A 22039-nucleotide genomic window follows, 5' to 3' on the forward strand; every position below is an offset into this window, starting at 1 on the left:
AGGCCTTTCAAAAATCTGTCTTTGACATTTCAGCTAAAGAAAGCAAATTTGTAAAGGGCAGACAAGGTCTTGCAATGGCAGACTCCAAATATGTATAGAAATTGCTGTTATGTGTACAGACTTTAAACTGTTTTCTAATTCCAATTGAATTCAGTAAATTCAATTTTATTAAGCTGGATTTCTCTGATCCTACCCCAAAATTGAATTCACAGAGCTAGTGGAAGAAATTATTAGGTTGGTCTGCTCCTTTTGTCCAACAGCTTAGGCTGTGTCCAGGGTACACTACAAGATGTTATCCAGAGGTGCAAGGCAATATAAGCCAATTTTTGCCTTTGATTCAGCTGAAAAGTTCTTTTAAGTTTTGGGTTTCTCAACCTGCACCAAATTGTCTCACTACTATAATAAAGGACATTTTAAACTATTGTTTCTTTGTGACAGAACTTCTTCACTCCATATATTATAAGCACTGAAATACTAATTTATCAAGAGAGGAAGCACATAGAGATGTTCTTTAGCTTGAAGATTCAGATCCTCACCTAAAAGAGGGGGGAAAAAAAGTGCTCTCTCTGCAAGTTGTATCTGTTGATCCACAAAAATGTGAAAAACTGTCAATATAAATCATAGTAGTGTCTTGATTTCCCAGTATTCTCTCTTTTGTACCCTCATCAAAAGTCCATACGGTCAACATCAATACCTGGTTTTGATGAGAAATGCAATCTTAAAACAGGATGAAGACTTGTTCCAAATTTGTCTGCAGGTAAGTTTCTATATTCCAACTAAGTAAGAGCAACAGCATACTTTTTCAGAAAGTACTATGCTATTTCTTTTCCTGTTCTCCCATAACTAACCCTGAATAACCAATATGGGTTATATGCAAAATTTCATGTGGAGAATTATAGTGTACCTCTTGGGGATGGTCCTGTGCAGGGCTGAGTTGGACTCGATGATCTTTGTGGGTCCCTTCCAACTTGGCATATGCTGTGATTCTCTGATTCTGTGAATTCTTTACTTATTAAAAAAAGTATTAACTTTTTAAAACTATTTAACTGAAAGATCAGTTACTCTTTCAGCCTCACCATTAAGAGATATTTGATAAAATCAGTAGTCCTTACCTGTACTGAGTGGTGATCATATTTAACAGTATGATTTTTAGAATGCGTAGTAATACAATGTTGTTTCATGGTTTGGACTAGTCAGTCATACACAGTCCTTCAATTGTAATAAATTATTCCAGTAAAAATAGTTAACTTACTTAAAATTGGTATAATTTTGTATTTAATGTACAGATTTGGAATCCGTAATTCATTCTACACCTTTAAATTAATAATTCAATTTCAAATATGCTTGTCTTTTTATTGCATTTACTATCAGACTTACGGTATAACTAAGTTCTTTTACAGGGTCAGTTTGTTACATTTCCAGGCTACTTCAAACACTGAGCATACCCAGAGACTGTTATAGCTGATGTTGGTCTCAAATACATCTGTTTTAAATACATAACATCCTCTGAATGTTTAAAAATGGTAAGACAGTTTTTGTGAATGACGTCAGTTATTATAGTAAGCCTTTTGTACATGTGCATTTGTAACTACCTGTTCTTAAGGTATGAAATATACTTAAAACAAACCCAGAGAAGTAATTGAAGACAAGACATACACTTAGGTATTGTTATCTCTATGTTATTTCTTCCTTTTTTTTATTCTTAATTGTCACAGTTATAGTTTAAGATGGCATACTGACTGGCATATTAATTATTATGTGTTACTAGAATATGGTGATTTAGGAGTTAGTTGTTTTAAAGTTTCAGATGTCCCTTGTATATTTTTGGGTCCAAAATGGCCAACACCTAATATATGGTTAGTTAAATACATTTCACAGCTGCATTTGGAACTTGAACTAGAACGGCACTATGAAAAGCCAACTTACAGGCATTTATTTTTTGTGTACTTACATAGAATTTCCATAACAAATTCTAGGATTTCTGTTACTCCTGGTGAAAAATGGCAATAACAAAAGACAATGGCAAATAGACTGAGTAGCATTGAGTAAAAATCCCTAAACCTGTGTATGAATACATGGTCATTCCAGAGTAACATTCCCTCTAAAATATTAGTAAGTTTATCATTGCTCTGGTCAATATATGTTTCAGGATGGAGCTGGGAATAGTTGCAGCAGATAAACTATTGAGCTGATTAGGAACTTTCAGTTAGAAATTTCTGGTTTTAAAGATAAAACACGTCTCTTTGAGCATGCCTACCCGGTCTCTCTGCTTGTTACAGCTGAAGGGAATGAAAAGATTTTTTTCTTAGTCATATTTATTCCTGTATCCACTGAATGCAATGGTGGTTGTTATCATTGACTTCGTTAGCATAGAGATTCAACTCTGCAGATCCATAGAAATCTAAGAGTGTTCCCAACCATGCCATTTTGCACAAACTCATCCAGCTTCTGATCCCCAGTTCTGTTTCCCTTTTGAACCCCCAAACTGTTTTTTTTTAGTCAATTATAAAAATGTAATGGTTTTGAGTCTAAGCCTTCCTTCCTGCTAACCAGGAAGGAAGGAAGGAAGTATTCCATCCTATTCCTTTACGTAATCAAACATATAAGTAGATGGAGAGAGAAGCCTCTTCCCCTCTTCTCTTCTGGCGAGGTTTGGAAACAGCAGACTCCTGCAGCTGGTCTCACTCCTGAGGCCTGGCTGGGCCTATGGGGCCTGTTGTTTCTGCTGATCCGGGGTCCGGTAGCGTGGCAGCAGTGGCGTTGAGTGTGATTGTGCTATCTCAAGGAAAATATTAAGGTTTTCTTTGGCTAGTTTTTTATTGAGTGTGTATACCTGGGTTTTTTCAGGGTTTTTTTGTTGTTTTTTTCATCCCTTTTACCTTTCCCTTTTCTGTTTTTGGGTGTTGGGAGTTTTTTTCTTATGTGTATATAGTTGTTGTAATTGTATATATAAATGTAATATAAGTGTAAATATATTTCAGTTCTCCTGTTAGTTTTTTTTTTTTCCCTTGGTTTTGGGGAGGGAGCTCTTGTGGTGAGGTTTGGAGACTTGGCAGGGAGCCAGCTCCAAACCACCACAAAGCTATAATACCACATCACTCAGAGTAACTTTTCTGCTACACATTTCCTTCCAAACCTCTGCATAAAAGTTTACCTGATCTATCATCTCCTCTCTGCATATAAACAAATTGTGTCTATATGTTCTCTGTGTTTAAGAAGTCTTATGCGTACATGGAAATTAAGGTACTAAACAGGCAATCGGAATTTTCTGGCATGCAGTTTTCTAGTCTGCATCTAGAAAGGCTTACAATGATTATAGTAACAAATATTCTAGTCTCAATTAAAAGTAATCTATTAAAAACATTCTTCTTGGTTATAGATGTAATAATACATATGTGTGTACTATCTGAAGAAGTCCAAACAACTTAGTGCTCATAATAGTTACAATTATTGTGAGAGTTCTGACTCTAAGTATAGGATATACAACTAAAATGAACAAGAAATGACACAAATTAGGAAACACTGAATTTTTAGCATCTATTGTTATAGCTGGGGAAAAACTGGTTAAAGGTCAAAACAAATTCTATGGTTCTGATCAAGCAGCTATTCAACAAAGACAACTGTTGAAGTTGCTGTGGGAGTTTTGTATTCTGAAAGACTTTAATATGATCCCTTTGAATTTACCTTTATTTCTTAACATTTATTTGGCTGAGGTTATCCTTCTGGCTTCAAGTGCCTCTATAACATTCAACATATTCAAATTGCAAGCATTAAGACCAGGAAATAAACAGTGAGATGCCCCATATAAAACTTCACCACATTCATACCATACATTACATACATCAGTCAAAAGATTACTTCTTCCTATCAAGACCAGCGATGCAATGGGCCTTCCTCACAACAGACTTGAGGTACCTGCTACAGTGTTTGCTCATCTCAGCTTCCACAGAATAACAAGATTTCCAGTGGTCTGTATTGCAACTGATGATGGGTTTAAAATCAAGTGGCAGCATTTTTCAGTTCTTTCTGCAGTGAATATTAGTGTCATCATACTGAAAAAGAGGTTACCTTGTATCACTTTTTGATGTTTATAGTTAAATATCGAGGCTCTGTATGTGAACCAGCTTAAGAAACTGCATCTTAGTTTCTCTTTTTTCTGGGTAAGTACAATGCCCAAAAATGGAATGAGGCATCCTGTGGAGCTTGTGGAAGGGATTCCCATGATGAAAGTTGGCAGACACTGAGTGTCAAGATACTCAGTCTACACCAAATGGTGGCACATCAGAAATGTTCACTAAAAGGATATTAGATCTTTAAGTTGTCTAATAGTACCAGCAGTGATTGTACCACTGCTGGTACTTATCTCTGTATTGAAAGCTTTATCTTAATTGTTATATTAAGATGGGTGAAGCAATATTAATAACTGATCTTCTTTTCCTTTTACTAAATGTGTATAAAGTTTATCTTTACAGAATGTCATGATCATAATTTAATTATCCCCTGTGAGAAGATGGGATGCAGTTTTATGTACCATTAATAACTAAAAAATGTCTTTAATCGGATTATTATTGTCCAAATCACAGTCTGATATTCCTGTACTCTGGTAATGAAAGGAAATAAAGTTCTTCCCCATCAGCCATCCAGTATAAAAGGACATAGGCAATGAGTTGAGTTGGGGTGTACCAAGATTATTTTCTTACCTCTTCTCATTGTCTGCTTACTTGGTCCAAAAAGGGTGCATTTCAGTTTGTGCTTTTCCCACTTTCTCATGCTATGTTCTGTTATCTAACAGCCTACAAAGATTGAAGGTACCTTAAAACAGGTAACTGAATAATCTATGCCATTCAATCTTTCAGCAGAAATAATAACTAACAAAAAATACTTCAGATAATGGAAAAAAGTCTATTAATCATAAAAGAAAAGAGATATAATAATAGGGATAAAACTCTGCTTCTGTTGGTAGATCAGTCTTTGAATGTTTGAAAGGCACATACATACACATGTACCTGCATTTGAGTTGTAGCCAATCTATGCAGTCTGTAAGCTGCTGTCAATTTACTGCATCAACATCCATCACATAAAGTTATTACATATGCATCTATCATTTGGTGTATTAGAAATAAAGTCATTGTAATAGAATTTTGTCATAAGATCAATAACTTGGAAAATAAATTTCTTGGCTTCACCTCAACATTTACAATGTTTGGTAGCAGGACATCGTTATCTTTTGACAATGTTCTATAGTGGTGGTAATATCTCTTAATTTAAGACCAAGTACAGTATATGTCCTTTAATTCTTTAATTATTTATAGATTTTTGCTTTAAAGCTACTATAAGTTTCAATAAAACACAAGATACGAAACACTGTTCATTTCAGTACTTCTTTATTGCAAACCTGACTCTTTACACATTTGCATTAAATTGTTTCATGCTTTGACTTATCTATACTGTTCTGAAAATGTAATAGCATGTGTTTATTAAATGTGTACCAAATCTGCTGCCTGTCTTCAGATGAGACGTTGAATGGGTGTCAGAGTTAGTGACATGAGAAGTTCTTTTTTTTTTTGATCTAGCCAAGCATCAACAGAACTTCTTTGGCTACTGAACTTCGGCTACTGTGAGCTTACTGAAGCTCACAGTGATATGCAGTTATTCCTGAGACAAAGACAAGATGGCAGATTCTCTCTGCAGCCGGTGTTCCCCATCCCCAAGCCCAAGACAGTGAAAAACAATTATGAACAACCCTCCAAAAAACTAGATCATCTGCACTGCGCTGCCCGATTTCCAGACTGATTTAACTCTGCATAGTGCAATCCACTCCAGACTGTTCCACTCTGCTTGGCTGTGCTTGGCTCCTCTCGAATCGGTTTGCTACCGCTCTTCCCTGCAGCTGCTTCTGGTATGGGCACCACAGTGCACGAACTCTGCTAGGCTTGGTTGTTTTTGCCACTTGGAGTTGCATTCTTCCTGAGGTACAGGGAGGAACAGGCAGGAGTGAGAGAGTCTGCATCGCTGGTCTCTGCAAATTCCCCAAGGAAGAAACAGAAAAAAATGGCATCCTTCCAGCATGCATTCATTTTTTTTCCCCCTTAAAGTTAGTTCCCCAGAAATGGGGGTGGTATAAAGTAGCAAACCTAACCGTGTCCACACCTGTGAGAAAACTTAGGACAATGTAAAAAAAAAAAAAAAAAAAAAAAGAAAAAAAAGGACTATTTTATGGTGTCTTAAAGACAATTTTTTTTCTAAGAAGTCTTTACTGACAGCAATGGATACTGTTAGTATAAAATATTAATGAAACTGATAAAAAAATCATTTATGGTCATGAATACACTGTGTAATGTAACACAGTGTGGGAAATCCCCTGACCAGCTCTCAGTCAGTTTAAGCTGTATCTGAAGTGACACACTGTCAAATAAGAAGATGCTAGCTGAGATCCTGAAACAGCATTGAAGTGTCAGCCTTATACAGCACCATAAGAAATTATCTCAAAAGTAGGAGGAATTGGCTTGCTGCAGCTCTACTAAAATGACTACACTGATTACTGGTCTACTGTTAATTCTTTCTCTGATATACTGGGAAAATTCTGCATGACTTACAGCATAGACAGTCCTAGGATTTATCGTAAGGCCAGCACACGTTAGAAAAAAAATTGATACTGTTGTGAAACATTATACTTCTATTTCAGAATCCAGCACAATTCCTTAACAACACGGTAAAATAGTTAACATCACATGGTGGTAACAGATAAAGTTGCTGAAAAAAAATTACCTCACAACCCTCAGTTTTTGGTCTCTTGATAATGCTTAAACTTAGAAGAAATAAACTAATCACATAATTGCTCTCACATTATGCAGTTGTTCCCATATAAAGTAGTTGGCACTCAACTAACTAATCAGATATGATTACAACTGCAGTATTTGTGAATACTTAAACCCAGAAATTTTCCTATAAATCTTACGAAATGAAATGCAATATGACTATAGCAAAGAAAATAGTATGTAATAAACAAACACTCATGACAAGCAACAAGTCTGAAAGTCAGTGTTTGGATTCCAGGATAGAGTGGTGGAAACAACGGATTAATTTAAAATTCAGAGCTCTGGGCAGATTAAAGACCTGTAAAATAAAGAAAGTGGCCAGGAGAACTGAAAGAGTTATATATCTGAGTTTGGACCATAAAAAAGTCAGAAAAAAAAAGTTAAAATATGTATTTTAAACATCTCCTTCCTGTTCAATATAAAGAGTCTGTTTAATTTTTGAACTCCTTTTTTTTCAGTTTTGGATACTTTCTACTCAAGGGTAAATGAACCTGAAAGTGAAAAATATTGAAGGTAAACAAAAAAACCTGACATTCTTGTAGGGTAAATAAAATAGGGTTTCTGAAATCTTTGTTATAGAATTTTGGAAATAAAATATATCAGAATATTTTGAAATCCTGAATGTCAATATCGCTAATATTTTGACTAAATATATTAATTGAATTCTAGTCAAGTGTAGTAACACTTTTGATCCTTAATTCATTCCACATAGGATACTGAAGAAAATGTAAGTTTCCTAATAACAATACAAAGATCAAAACACTACTGATAGTTCTAATACCTATTCTACAGATTTTACAAGGGTATATTAACAGCCTGATCTCTGTTTTTTTGTCCGTTTCATGTTTTCATCATGTTGTTTTACAAAAATTGTAAAAAAAATCTGTTTAAGCAAAGCATACAATTGTGCAAGTTAACATCTGACTAATCCTCCTGTACACCCGCATAGTTCCCATCTTCAAATCTTATTTCATCTTGAGATGTGTAAGTTAACCAAGATTTCTTAGAAGGTAACAGTATTTCTAAAGAGGTAGTATTTCCCAGAAAAATGGATTTTAACCATTGTGGTTTTTAAATACATGGCATACATTTATTTTACTTAAATATCTGCATAAATTGTTGCAAAACCACTGCCTTGTTTCAGAAGTAACTTAAAAGCACCAGTACATTTAGTTACCTGGCTGTTTATTATTAATAGCTATCCAGTGGACCTGTGTTAAGGTTCATTCAGCACCAAAACATCAAGATCTTACTAATTGATATGTACCTAAGCATATGCAAACATTCAGAATATCCAGGAAACTCAGGTGAAAAATAGCAAAAGAAGAGAAGAAATACAGAGGTAAAATATGAACTGTTATAAATTTTAAAAATTTTGTTTTGCTGAGTATTATAAAAAAACCCCCAAAACTTCCAGCATACTTAGTATTTCAATCCAAAGGAGTATGACACAGTCATGGGGAGTATGGTATGTAATTTTAATATGAAAAGTTTCCCTTGTATATGATATCTAGTTATGACCACAAGAAAATACATTAAGTTTGTGTAAAATATTTATAATATTTTTATCTTTTTATAATATTATAAATATTTTAATCATATTTATATTTTCCTTCTTAATTCTCACAAAAGTAAACTTAAAATTTAATGGAGAGGAAGTATTTTGTTTTGGGGTTTTTTTGAAGTGGTATTATATAAAAAAAGGAAACAATAGAAAACCACGAAAAGCTATGAAATTTAGAACACAAAAGATTAAGTATTGTGCTGCCATTTTTTTCTTTTTAAAAGAATTTTATGGAATTTCACACAGAACGAAGACCAGAGTCCTAGCCAGAAAAATTCAGTAAACTTCACCAAAAGCTGTGGTGATCCATTATTTCACAGAACTAAAAATCAGTCCAATATTACTTAAAAATTAATCATAGTTAAAATTAATCTCAATATTTAGATTATCTTCCGCTTTATACAAATCTACACAATGTATAGCACAACAAATGTTAATTGCAACAACAGCTGTGGTGGTCAAAAAATGTGTAATTAATAAGGAAATCGTAGATTTTGCATATAAGTTTTTGTATTGTATTGTATTGTATGTATATTCTGTCCTTTCATTGGTTGATATTTTACACGGTACCATATAAGGTTATGTTCAGCCCCTATCTTCTATGATTGGTTGCAATTTGTATGCTCTGCCTAAACCCCACCTTCTGTTCTAGTGCTTTCCTTACCCATGTTATTTAAGGCTGGAGCCATTTTGTGTAGTGCTCTTTTTGTGCCCTTTAGTTCCTCCCTTTAAGCCATTCAGTTGCCCCGTTGCTTTTATAATAAAATCACCTTACCAGCTGCACCCAGAACAGTTGTGGAGGTCTTTATTCCAGCGCCGACCTCTGCAAACAGCAAAAAGAAGTTTTTATTATAATCCCTTACAAAATGTTTTATCACTACTGTATGACATAATCCACCTAAGTCTTGGATAGGCAAAAGCAGATTTATTGTACTTCCTGGTAAATAATAGTGAATGGCTTACTCACTTCTGTGTCTGATATATAACAGGAAAGTTAATTGTCTTTTGTTTTTTTATTTACCTCAGTACCACCACAGATAAGCAAACAGTACAAATCATCATAGAAGTATTTCTTTTCTTTTTTTTCCAGAGAGGAAAAAACTATGGCATAGTATTATTAGTTTGCTCTTAATTGGCATAAAGTGCTGACTGATAAAATGAATGATCATTTTCCATCTAAAATCATAACTTTATATTTTTCAAATGTACTGTCTAAATTGTCCTGACTTCAGACAAAATGTGAAACTTTTCAGTTTACCAACAGCTGGGTTGAATCGGTTCTGTTTAAAAGAATTATCAAATTTAAGGTCCTAATTACCCCTGTGAAAAGATTATAATAAAACATAAGGATGGAATTAATCTGCTGGAATTCAACCAGAAGGTTAATCTGGAGGCTAGGCAATGCTAAACCTCCAAACTTCATCTTTCAACCCTTCAAATAATTTAATAATCAACTCACAGTTATGACATTAAAAAAAACATTAAAAAATGTCTTTAATGTCTGTTAGACTATACGTAGTTTGTAAAGCAGTGAAATGTTTTTTTTAAAATTTTCTTACAGACTTGAGTTGCTAGAAAATGTTTCATATAATTAAGCTATTTAAAACATTTCATAACTATTCTTGTTTCTTTACGGTGAAAGAGAGGTCTTCTAAAGTTCTTCTGTGATAAATGTTCACTCTGGGATTGCTATTCTCTGGAAAACTCCAGCTCTCACAGACGTAGAGGCAAAGTTTGCCAAAATGAGTTCATTTTTCAAATTAATTCAAACAACTTATGTTTCTGAAGCTGTCTTAGAAAACCACAGGGAAAAATTTATAGAGTGAGCAACTTCTGAGGAGAGAGGGGGGCAGTTTGTTATCTAGTGAAATTTCTTGTGTAGTAGGACCAACACACTTTCCAGAAGCAGTCCTTTTCCAAAGGCAGTAAACATTTCTTTTTCTAAGGAAGGAGCAAACAATGATCACTAACCCTTCTCCTTCTTATTGTGTGTTTGTTAATTTGGAAGACCCTTTACACTTTTGACAAGTGGATCCACCTATTCCATACAGGGATCCATGATTGTAAAAGCCAATCCCTGTTATCAACACCAATCCAACAAACTGATGTTAACTCACAGGATCTGTTCGTTCTTTCTCAAGCCTCTCCATTTCCCTAGCAGTATCAAAGGAAAAAAATTTATGGTCCCTATGCCCTTGACCATTTCCCCCATGTGTCAGATAGAGAGAACATAGGAAAGCATCCTACTTTATCCCAGAATTATAAGCACTGGATTTGAAACTTTATTGTCTGAAAATTCAATGCATTTCATATCTTGTATAAAAAGTAGAACAAATCATGAGATCTGGAACCAGAAAAGTAATTCTTCAATTTTCAGCAATTATAGTCTTCTTGTCTGATATTATTTCAGATCTCATTCCTTTCTCATGACTCTCACTCCCACCTGTGATACTTCATAGCCTCTTAGTCAGGCCCACAGCTTGAATCTCGCTCAGAATAAAAAGGGCCTAAAATAAAGTTTGAAGTTCTGTGTCAGTATTCCAGTGAGAAAGCTATTATGTAAAAAACAGGTCTGTCTGTCACTACCAACAAAGGTGCTGTAGAAACAAGCTTGACGGTTTTTGTATCTGCACATTAGGCACAGTTGAAAAGTAGGTGTTGCGACTTGATCATGTGTTTATTTAAAGATTGGTTCTATTCAGTTTTCATTTTTAGGGCTCATCTCAGGTTTAAGCGGACTAGCTCTTAGCCCAGCTCTTCCTGTGTGTCACTGTTTTCCAAGCTGGAGTGTTTCACCTTCTAAATACAATTTAATTTATTTGCATCTAAATACATGACTTCCCTTTTTGCTGGTGACTTCCCTATCTGGTATTGAACCAGATATTGTTTGATTATGTTCAACTTGTCAAATGATCCAAATAACTTTGTAGAGTAATAAATCCTCTTTATTATTTACTACTCTCTCAATTTTCAAGCCATCTAAAAATTCATCAGTAATGATTTTATGATTTTCTTTCGGTCATTCACTCCATAGCATGAACCCAAGAGCTGAGCTGAATGAGACTTTACAGAAAAGAAGAGCTTAATTTTGGGGCATTTGTAGTTGCTCATACAGAATATTAATTAAGCTTTCCATAGTTTGTGTTTATCTTAAAGTAGAAAGCAAGCATGTGTGCATGAGAAAGAGAAAAATAAAGCAGAATAATAAAGTATATTTTTTTAGTTGTTTAAGAATTAAGTACCTCAGTTTTGAGTTTATTTGATTTTTAAATGAAAAATATAAGGGATTGGAATTGATACAGATGTTTTGAACATTATTTCACAGTTCACTTGTATTCCATATACTGTCAACCTAAAAAAGACACTTAGAACTTAAAAATCTCACATACTTCTTCTTCAACAAATAGAAAATATAAAAATTATGTATTTCATTAGCAAACCAGAAGGCAAATACAAACTTGCCTCTTTTAGTGAACTAGATTTTATACAGAAAAACAGATATTTCCCTCCTCCAAAATCGTGAGTTCATAGATAAGCAGCTAACTATTAAAAAGAATGAAACATTAAAAAGAATGATACATTAAAAATATTTCCTCAGAATCATAATGATTTAATTGAATTATAATTTCTGTAAATCATATCACTTTTTTATTTCTTATAATTGCAATGAATAGATATTAAAAGTTAAGATGCCAGATTCTAATGATTGAAATATGGGCTTAAACATAACTGGATAGGGAATGAGACAGGAAAAAAACCAAATGTACATTTTGTCAGAGACTTTTTAAATATTTTAAATGAATTCAAGTGCATATTGAATTACATTCCAGTACATATAAAGCTATGAAAAAGTGATGACAATCCTGAGACTTTCATCACACCCAAATTATTTTTAAATTATCAAAAATAAAACAGTAGAATTTTACCACCAGATGGATAATTATGGGAAATAAAGATCTCTGTACTTTCTTACTTTTGTACTACCTACTGTAGTTGTAGGAATTAGTTTGACTTTCTGCCCAGTTATGTCTAAGACTGTATTTCAGTCAGCTGAATGCTCATACATTGAAAAAGGATGAAAACAATAGTTCTTTAAATTTCTTTTTTAGGCTACCAAATCAACAGATTTATAAAACTTGAAATACAAGTTCCTCCAGTATATTTATGCTAAAATTTCCAACCATATTATTACATGAATAAGCTTTCAACTTCGAGAGCAGTCCATATAAGAACTTAGTAATCTAAATAAAGCATGGTAACACTTCAGCAAAACTTCAAGAATATTCAATAACACTTCTTTCAAAGGAGACTTCCTAGTCATCTGAAGTTGCATTTGAGGTTTCTTCTGTACAAAGATTTAAGACAAAATGCTTAAAATAAAGTAAGATAAGTTCATTTCTAAACTAATTCATTCAAGACAGTACTCTAAATTTAGTCAGATAACAGTACTTTGTACAGAAATGGCTATACTTTAAAATGTACAATGTTCTTTTCACTTGTAGTCTCACAGTTGCTCTGCAAATGCCAATTCAACACTAATATTCATGGTATTTAGCTGGGAATTGCTAGGATGTCAGCAGCTCCGTCAGTCTTGTTCGAACATTTAAACTATTTGAAAGGTAATTAAGCTTTTCCTCAATAGTCTGTAGCTTTAGTTAAACTATAAAATTTGTGTGAACTGATTTTTTTTTTTCCCAATTCAACTTTCTCTCAGTTTTTCTCTCTACCTATATAGTCAGTGATCTCACCTCTGCAAAGTGCCTCACTGAGATCTGACTTATTGTATATTGACATGAGATGCCACTGAAAAAATTCTGCTAATGAAGTTATAGAATGAAACTAGACTAGAGTTCGCTCTGAAACATCCTGGGCAAGTAGCATTCACCAATTGTACCTCCAGATTAGTTTGACTTATACACAGTAAATCTGAGGCATTCAAAATCTATTTGGTTTACTGCACATGGAAACTTTTACAGTGATTGCAAAAGAGATTTGGTGCAGCCTAGAAATGTCAGTCTTCTCATTAAAAAAAGTCTAAAAAAATTTGGACATTTAAATAAAATCAAGGTTTTGTCATGTCTGAGCCTGAAGGGTTTTATTGATCCTTAAAACTATGAACTGTTTCCATGTCATATGCATGAATTTAAATGCTGACTGTGGTGATGGTAGGGGGCAATACTGAAAGCTCAAAAAAAAAAAAAAATCACTAAACATCAAGTGAAGAAAAAAACAAGACATAACCCTTATATGACTCAAAAGGAAAGTTAAAAGATATGGAATTAACATCTAAGATAAATAAAAAAAAAAAATTATTAAAAATACCAAAACAAAACAAACTAACCAACCAAAAAAAAAAAAAAAACAGAAGGAAGAAAGTAAACTTCATTAGAGTCCAGTGAGAAAAACTGATGTTTTTCCAGTAACAAAATGTGTTATTACACTTGTAAATTTACGTTCTCTATAGGAAATAATATAATAAATTATAACATAATTATTACATGTTGAAAATTCGAGGGATTATGATCATAATATTGATATCTTATGCCAACAAAGGTGAGTGTATACAAAGACAGAGCAGTAAAACTTCAAAATTATTATCTTCAGGGATTTTTAAAATTAACTAGAGCAGAAAGGGTTAATTTTTCTTGAAAATTAATAGCACTGGGAAAATTATGAAAAAAAAAGGCCAAAAAACCCCCAAAACAAACCCAACAACAAAACATTTAATTTCTCTTAGAACAATTCTCTACATGAAAAAACATTAACTTCCCAGTTTATTTAAGAAAATAAGTGGTATGTGATCAGTAAGTTTGTGTACAAGCCTTGTGCTGAGGACTTAAGTAAGCTAATGGAGTGCCAAGGTTTTGAATTGCCATATCTGTTAAGATATGCAAAATTAATCTTTTGATACAGTTTGTAACTCTTTCTTTCCTTATAGCAAAACTGTTTTCTCCAGCACTGTTTACTGAGGCAATTTCCTAAAAGAGAAACAGATTTGTACAAGAGTTAAAGATGTACATTTGGAAAATTTCTTTTGTGTTTTCCTATTGAGGTTTACCTCCTCCAAATTAAAGCAGTCATGATATTTGTAACCTGAAATTCCCTTTACTGTTTTAATTATTTTTCCCTCTATTGAATATATGACACATTTATACAGATTCTTAAGTCTGGACACATCTTCTTCAAACACATACGTATTGAAGCAGTTAAGTCTGCAAAAGAGAGAAAAATTGGTTTGGTCATCCTCTCCAATTAAAAGATTATATTCATGTTAGTGATATTCTCCTGTGGATAAGAAAAGAATGAAGCCATATTTGTGTCTGCACTAAAGTTTTGGCTTCATGGCTTCTGTGATGTGGTAGTCTATTTTCTATCCCAAATACTGTCATTAATATAAAGAAAAGTCTGGTATTTTGTGTCTGGGGCCCAAGTCCACCAGATCTTTTCAGTGCAACTTCTCCCTTTTCCCTTCCACCATTTTTTTTCTCTTTAAAGTGAAAACATCAAAACACACTGAAGGACTGAAGGCTTATTAACTCTCAACACCACTGTATGTCTGGAATACTAAAATAATACACAAGCTCAGGGTAAGACTTTACACAGAGAGAACGTCACTCTGTTGTTGAGAAGATCTGAGAAAAAAGGAAGCTCCTGGGTCCTGAAGGACAAGTGTTTTGCTCCAGAACTAACAGACCAACACCTTCTAGGGGCTTTCTGGGTTAGGTGCTCTTCATCAAATCCCCGTGCTAAAAGTTTTCTGCCCTCTGTCACCTTAGATGCTTCACCATGGATGAATTAACTCCCTGCTATAGGAGTATCCCTGGCAAATTGCAGGGTCTTTCAGAGTGCATTTGTGCTGCCAGACACCCACTCCCAGGTTCTCCAAGCCTGGTCATGATCAAAAGATTTCGGAGACAAAGCTGTTTTTTTCTGTCTCCAAACAGCCCCTCTCACCTCAAAGTGTAGCAGCTATTTCAAGACAAACAAGCAGCTTTACTCCTTCCTGTCCAACTTCCAATCTTTTAACAACATATATTGGACTTAGAAACCAAACTGGAAACAGGCATATTAAATACTTCTACCATCTGTCACAATGCAGTTGCAAAAGATTTGCATATCTTGTGCTACCATAACAGTGGTAATAAATGCCTTAGATTTTAGTAGTAAAAAAAGAAAAAATATCAATATGCCATGGACTGAGTGGTACCTTTTTTTTCCCTAATTTTTTATAGACCCTATTTGCATTCAATAGTACTATGCTAGGGAAAAAAATATTACCTATGCGTGAACAAATTTTTTTTTGATATTTGAGTTTTCAAACTTGGAAGTATTCTGTTTAATTCAGTGGATTAGATTTAATGAATTAGCATTACCATAGATGAAAGATGAAGAAAGAAAAAAATAGAGCTTGAAGTATGTCTTGAGTGCAAACCATCATAAGTAATAGGACGGTTTTCACAGTAACTGTGCTAAGTCAGGACCCTGTTCAAAATTTTATATTTATGGATAGGAAGCAAAGCTTGTAAGACTACTTGTCCCAGAGACAGAAAAAGAAACAAGAAGAAAATGAATTGATATCCTGATTTCTGCACTAGGGAATTCCTACAGGTAGGTTAGTTTTCTCTTCAACTACCAGAGCATATTGAATAAGTGATACACAGTCAGAAAGGTATTCTTTCTGTCACTATCCAAATGACTTCTGGATAGTTCACTGTATTTCCAGCTGCAGTCTCACTTTGGCATGTACAAGATCGTATTAATATCTGAATGAAATATATTGCTGGTATCAATGCTACATTTTCCACAGTTTATATTTTGAAATGTTAGGTACAGTATGCACAAGTGATTGTTCCACCTTTTAAGTTTTCACACCTTATTAACAAATACAAACAAGATAATTGTTCAAGAGTGTAGAATGCCTGTAAACAGAATCATACTTTCAAATTAAAATGTATCTCAATTGTTTACAATAATAAACAATGTTGCCCATCTCTTGACATACGACCTCCAATGTTTGGGCAACTTGCTTAGATCATGTTAGCATTTCTCTCATGAATAAATGTGTAACAATATTGGGACTTTCAAAGCTGAATTATTCCTTCATTAGGGGAATAGTTGTCCTCTGCTTTCAGAAGTCCTGAAAACTTAAAAAAAAGTTTCTACTTCTTCTTCTATATAAGATACACAATTGAGAGCAGTATCCATTCTTATTCATCAAGATAATGATTAACTCTACATCTTGACCTCATTCGTTCAGAAATCTTCCAGTAATAAGGGTAAATACATGGAGTGAGAAGATTTTGCCAAATAGAAACATAAATCACCCCTTTGAAAAGAAGTGAAAATAAAAACATAAATGGTATTATTCATTAAATATTTTAATTTAAAGATATATTTTTGGGTTATGCTTTTGGCTTTTTTTCTGAGATATTCATAAATTATTCCCTTCTTAGTATCTGTTGCTAAATACTGAAAAACATATGAAAATGAGAAGAAAAAAGATTCGACTGTATTGTAGAACAGTATCGGAATGTCAGTGAATTGATAGACATGTAACAACAAGAACAGCATCAGTTCTCTAGGAAATTTATCTATATAATAAAAAATATACTGTTTACAGTAACCTTGTTTTGTATGGACAGGACACACAGAGCTGATGACCTTTTCAGGTTATAATCTCCATTTTTTGCTAAATTATCGTATTTTAAGGTATCATTTTTAATGCTATAAGAGAATAAAATGGACACAGGAATTTCTTCAGTTATTTATTTTCTATCATTTTAATGTAAATGATTTAAGTATATTTAATTTTTTTTTTTTTTTCTGTAAAGCACATGTACTATGCAGCCTCTTAGGAAAACTTCCAGACATAACTTTTTTTCTCTAGCTTATTTAACATTCACAGATTTTGAAGATTTTAAGTTAAATATGATAAACATATTATAGGGATCTTGCTTTGTAAGTGGATGCAGTAGCATCTCTCCTCACACAGAGCGGAGTGAAACTTCTTGTGAAATTTATTCCCCCTCCCTCGCTCCCCTCCCCCCCCCCCCCCCCCCCCAAGAGCTGTTCCTTATGGATTTAGGCACCTCTGTGCCCTTAAACTCTTTAAAAATAAAAATATTATATATGAACTCCAGAATGTATGGTCTCCTCTTGCTCTCTATTTCATTGCCTCTGCATCTTCTCTTAGAATTCAGCTATGCAGAATGCAATGAAATAATAGAATCACAGAATAACACAATGGCCTGGGTTAGAAGGGACCTTGAAATCATCTTTTTCCAACCCCACTACCATGAGCAGAGACATTTTTCACTAGAGCAGGTTACTCAAAGCTCTGTCAAACCTTTGGATTTTGAACATTTCCAGTGTTGGAGCACCAGCAACTACTCTGGGCAACCTGTTCCAGTGCCTCAACCCCTTCACAGTAAAGAATTCTTGCTGGTATGTAATTTAAAACTACCATCTTTGAGTTTAAAGCCATTCCCCCTTGTCCTACCACTATATGCTGTTGTAAAAAGTCCCTCTCCAGCTCTTTTTTAGCCCCCTCTAGGTACTGGAAGGCTGCTATAGGGTCTTGCCAGAGGCCCTTCTCTTCTCTAGGTTGCACAATTCCAACTGTCTCAGCCATATGTGGTAGCCTTGATTTTTGGAATTTTTTAGCTTGTACATAAGATGTCTGTAGAAATGAAATATGACTTCCCTCCCTTCTCCTACTTTTGTTACCTAGTTATGTCTTTATCTACTTTCAGTATTAGCTCTCATTATTTTTATTATTAGCATCATGATGCATCTGACTGTTCCACCAAAAAGGTGGAAGTTCTTTGAGTTAGGATGAGTACAGACATATAGGAAGACTGTTGTTCTTGTTTTGGCAGCAGTAATTTTTGCAGTAGCCAAAGATGGGGCATGGCTAAGACCTGGAGGTTATTCTATACCACCTCACATCATTTTCCAGGGGAAAGTGAAGGGCTTATTTCCAGGTCAGAGTAGCATGAGGGAGTGGGCAGGTATTGCCAAGGGTATTGCCTGTGGGGTGAGCAATAACATTTCTTTTTTACATTCTGTCATTAGTATTGTTGTTTCTCATTTTCTTATCTCATTGATGTTTTAAATAAATTGTTCTTTTCTCAACCTGTGATCTCTAACTTTTGTGTCTCCAATTGTCCTCTCCAGCCCACCACAGGGGAAAGATAAGGTGGAGGGCTGAGGAGGCAGGGGGCAGTGAGCAAGCAGTGCTTGGTTTGGAATGTTTCAGTGGGAACACGAAATTGGAGAATACCATTCTTAAGCCATGAAAACTGTGAATCCAACTTCTGTGAAGTTATTTGGCATAAGTTATTAGTTTGAGCAATCAATATGACTAGGCAAATTCAATACTGAGATTCTACAAACATTTTCTGCGTATTTTCTTTTGCCTCTTATTTCTAATTTCCATCAATTCTTTCAGAAAATAAGTGGTGTGTTATATATTTGCATCACTCTTCAATGTGAATATTTCATGACAAATTTATTAGTCTCTAATAGATTTGAGGAACTTGAATAGTTGCCAGTCTGAAGAACCTGAATTAATGAGTTGCAATATTGAGCAGGTAAGTTCTAATGTTAAATACATAGGGTTTTTTAATTCACAAAGAATATTTTTTTTGCTATCAGACAGTGGTTGTGGTGCAATATTTGTGAAATCAGTATATTTGTATATAAAGATTAAGTGGATTCAATATTTCCCTATTATTCCCTTGTAAAAGGAAATAAGAAGCTTCTAATAAATGTTTTGAAATTTTTTAACTAAGATTTCAAAGCAAACTTATCCCAAGACAAAAGTAATTCACATAACACTTTTCATGATTTTTAATTTCTATGGCAGCTACTTTCAGTTACTAGATTTTAGACTGTGTGGTGCCCAGGGAAGTGGTGGATTCTCCATTCCTGGAGGTTTTTAAGATGAGACTGGATGTGGCACTTAGTGCCATGGTCTAGTAACCACAGTGGTAGTGGATCAAGGGTTGGACTTGATGATCTCAGAAGTCCTTTCCAACCTGGTTGATTCTATGATTCTATGATTCTTATATAATGCCTGCACATCACTATTTTTTTTTTTTTAATATGTATTCTAAGTGAAAGAAGAAGAACTGAAGCCAGAACTGGGAACTATATGAACCATATATAGTTTAGAAATACCTGTGGAAGTGTCTGGTTTCCAGACAAGGGGTCTTGCCAATGCAGTATTTCACAGGAATAGCATTCAAATTAATTCACAGACTCAATGCAAACGATAAAAGTCCACTAGGATAATTAACCACCAGCATGCTTGTTTGCTTTCTATTTCTTAGTCCTTTTTTTTTTTCTTCAGGGAAGGAGGTAGAGGAATCAGAAATGAAGTAGCGAAGTTGAGCATGGGAAGAAGGGGAGGTGTGGGAAGATGTTTTTAGTTTTTATCTTTGTTTCTCACTATCCAAATTTATTTTAATTGGTAATAAATTAAATTACCTTTTTGAAAGGTTGAGTCTGTTTTGTCCATGATGGTAGTTCATGAGAGTTTTCCCTGTTTTTATCTCAGTGCTCTCTCATCTTATTTTCTCTCTCTGTTCTGTTGAAAATTGGGAATGGGAGAGCAACTGGGCATCTGGCAGCTGGCAAGGTCAACCTACAACAGCAATGAAACAATATTTTTTTTTATTCCAAATTTTCCTTTGATGCTTTTTAAAAATCATTAAAATAGAAATAGGCAAATCTATAAGCTCTGATTGTTTGTGAGGAGAGGAGAGAAAAATGAAAATTAAAAGCAAAGACGCTAGAAATTATTGAGATTCTCAGTCTGCTAACAGTCTAGGTAAAAATGAGAGATAACTGAAGTTAAAATGTAGATTTTTCTTTTTGATGATTTTAATTTCTTTAATACTCATTACCCCCCACTTTTCCTCAGAAGAGCTATTTCTATAATGCTGTCTGAATGTAATAAACTTTAGAGCAGAATTATTTGTTCTGCTTAACGGCACTATTACACTTTGCCATGAAAGAACTCACAGTATAGGCAGAGTATCTCAAAGGCAAGATAGAAAAAATCCCTCTCTGTTTTTTTTACAAGACAAAATTCTTAGTGAAACCAGAGAAAGAAATCTAGACTCAGTTTGGGAGGAATAATCCTCTGACTAAGCAATGAGCACCATCTTGCAGTGTTACAAAAGGAAAGTGGAAGAAAATAAGAGACGGACCAGTACTGTTTAAGACACCCCAATCTGAAGGCACAAATGCTTGATTTCTGCTCATACCACTCCATTGTGCTATGGAAAGGCAGGCCTGGCTCACTGGAAAAGGAGATTTTCAATAAAGTTATGGAATTCTGCTGTGGTGCTTAGAGCTGCCAAGTTTACATGAGCAAGACAAGATGGAAAGTTGACCAAGGCAACTGACAAGGATACCAGTATGGTTGTTTCCTGAGTAGATGTTACCACAAGATTCTCACCAGATTTAAGCACCAAAGTAAGCTACCACTATTGGTAGTAACACAGAAGAGGCAGGCTCGGCTGCCTTTCTATTAATGGAAATTTCTTGTATCTTTTTTCATGGTAAAGTTTTATACTTTCAGATATGAAGACATTCTGGAAAGACAGAGGAGTGCCAAGAATCAAGGGAGTGAGTGATTTGAAGAAAATATGAGAGACATGAAACAGGAGTCCTAGTAGGAAAAAAATAGTAAACTAAATTTTTTGTTACCTGGGCACGTATACATACTGCAAAAAAGTTGACTTTGCTCTAATTAATACTGAGATTATTGCATAAATGTGGTGGGCTGCATGCATGCAAATACAATTAAATTTTTAGTGAAATGAAAGGCATTTTAGATTATTTTCTGTACTAAATCATACATATACATATGTAGCTTAAATATTCTCATTAATCCACTATGTTCTTCATGCTGCAATTTAAATTCCTACAGGTAGCAGCAGCACAGAAATTCCGAGAATGGTATAGTCCCCTATAGCGCATGCTACGTCTGGGCCACACTGGGATATGAGTAGTTTTGTAGAATACTTAACAGTGGGAGATTATTTTCTTGAATGGTAAATGCAAATATAAAGCAAAGATGCTGGTAAACCTAAATTACTGGTGTAGGGATTTTAGTTTTTCACCAAAAAATTGTCATTTGAAAGAGGATCTGTGAATAGGACAGTCTGTTGAATAGGGTTGAAGAAAATGGAAAAGGATCATATCTTCACAATATGTTATGTTGTCATAAAAATTATATTAGTAATGTGCCTGACAGATTGATGTTTTACAGATGAATGCTGTTTTTAACTAGAGCAGGCTAAACAGATGCCCCATGAAATCTATCTTTTCCTTTTGGTGGTTCTTACGTATTTTTTTTTTCTTTTTTTGAAAAAACTACAATTCTTACTAGCAGTACTAAAATGCTTTGTTTCCACACCTTCAGAGGTAAAGCTTTTTAAATTGTTACCTTTTGCATATTTTGAAGAGTTGAAGTCCCAAAAGCAGAAAGAAATTGAGAACAAAATTTAGCAATAGACTATGATCTTTTTAAATGACAACATTGCAATCCAAAAAATCAGCAATTTAAATGCTATTTCTGCAGTAATTCATCACATTATTTTATAGGAATTTAGAATTTTTTATTGTGCAAAAAATTACTTTGGAT

Source organism: Corapipo altera, unplaced genomic scaffold (genome assembly GCF_003945725.1).
Source record: "Corapipo altera isolate COAL_440 unplaced genomic scaffold, ASM394572v1 0, whole genome shotgun sequence".
Classification (NCBI taxonomy): domain Eukaryota; kingdom Metazoa; phylum Chordata; class Aves; order Passeriformes; family Pipridae; genus Corapipo; species Corapipo altera.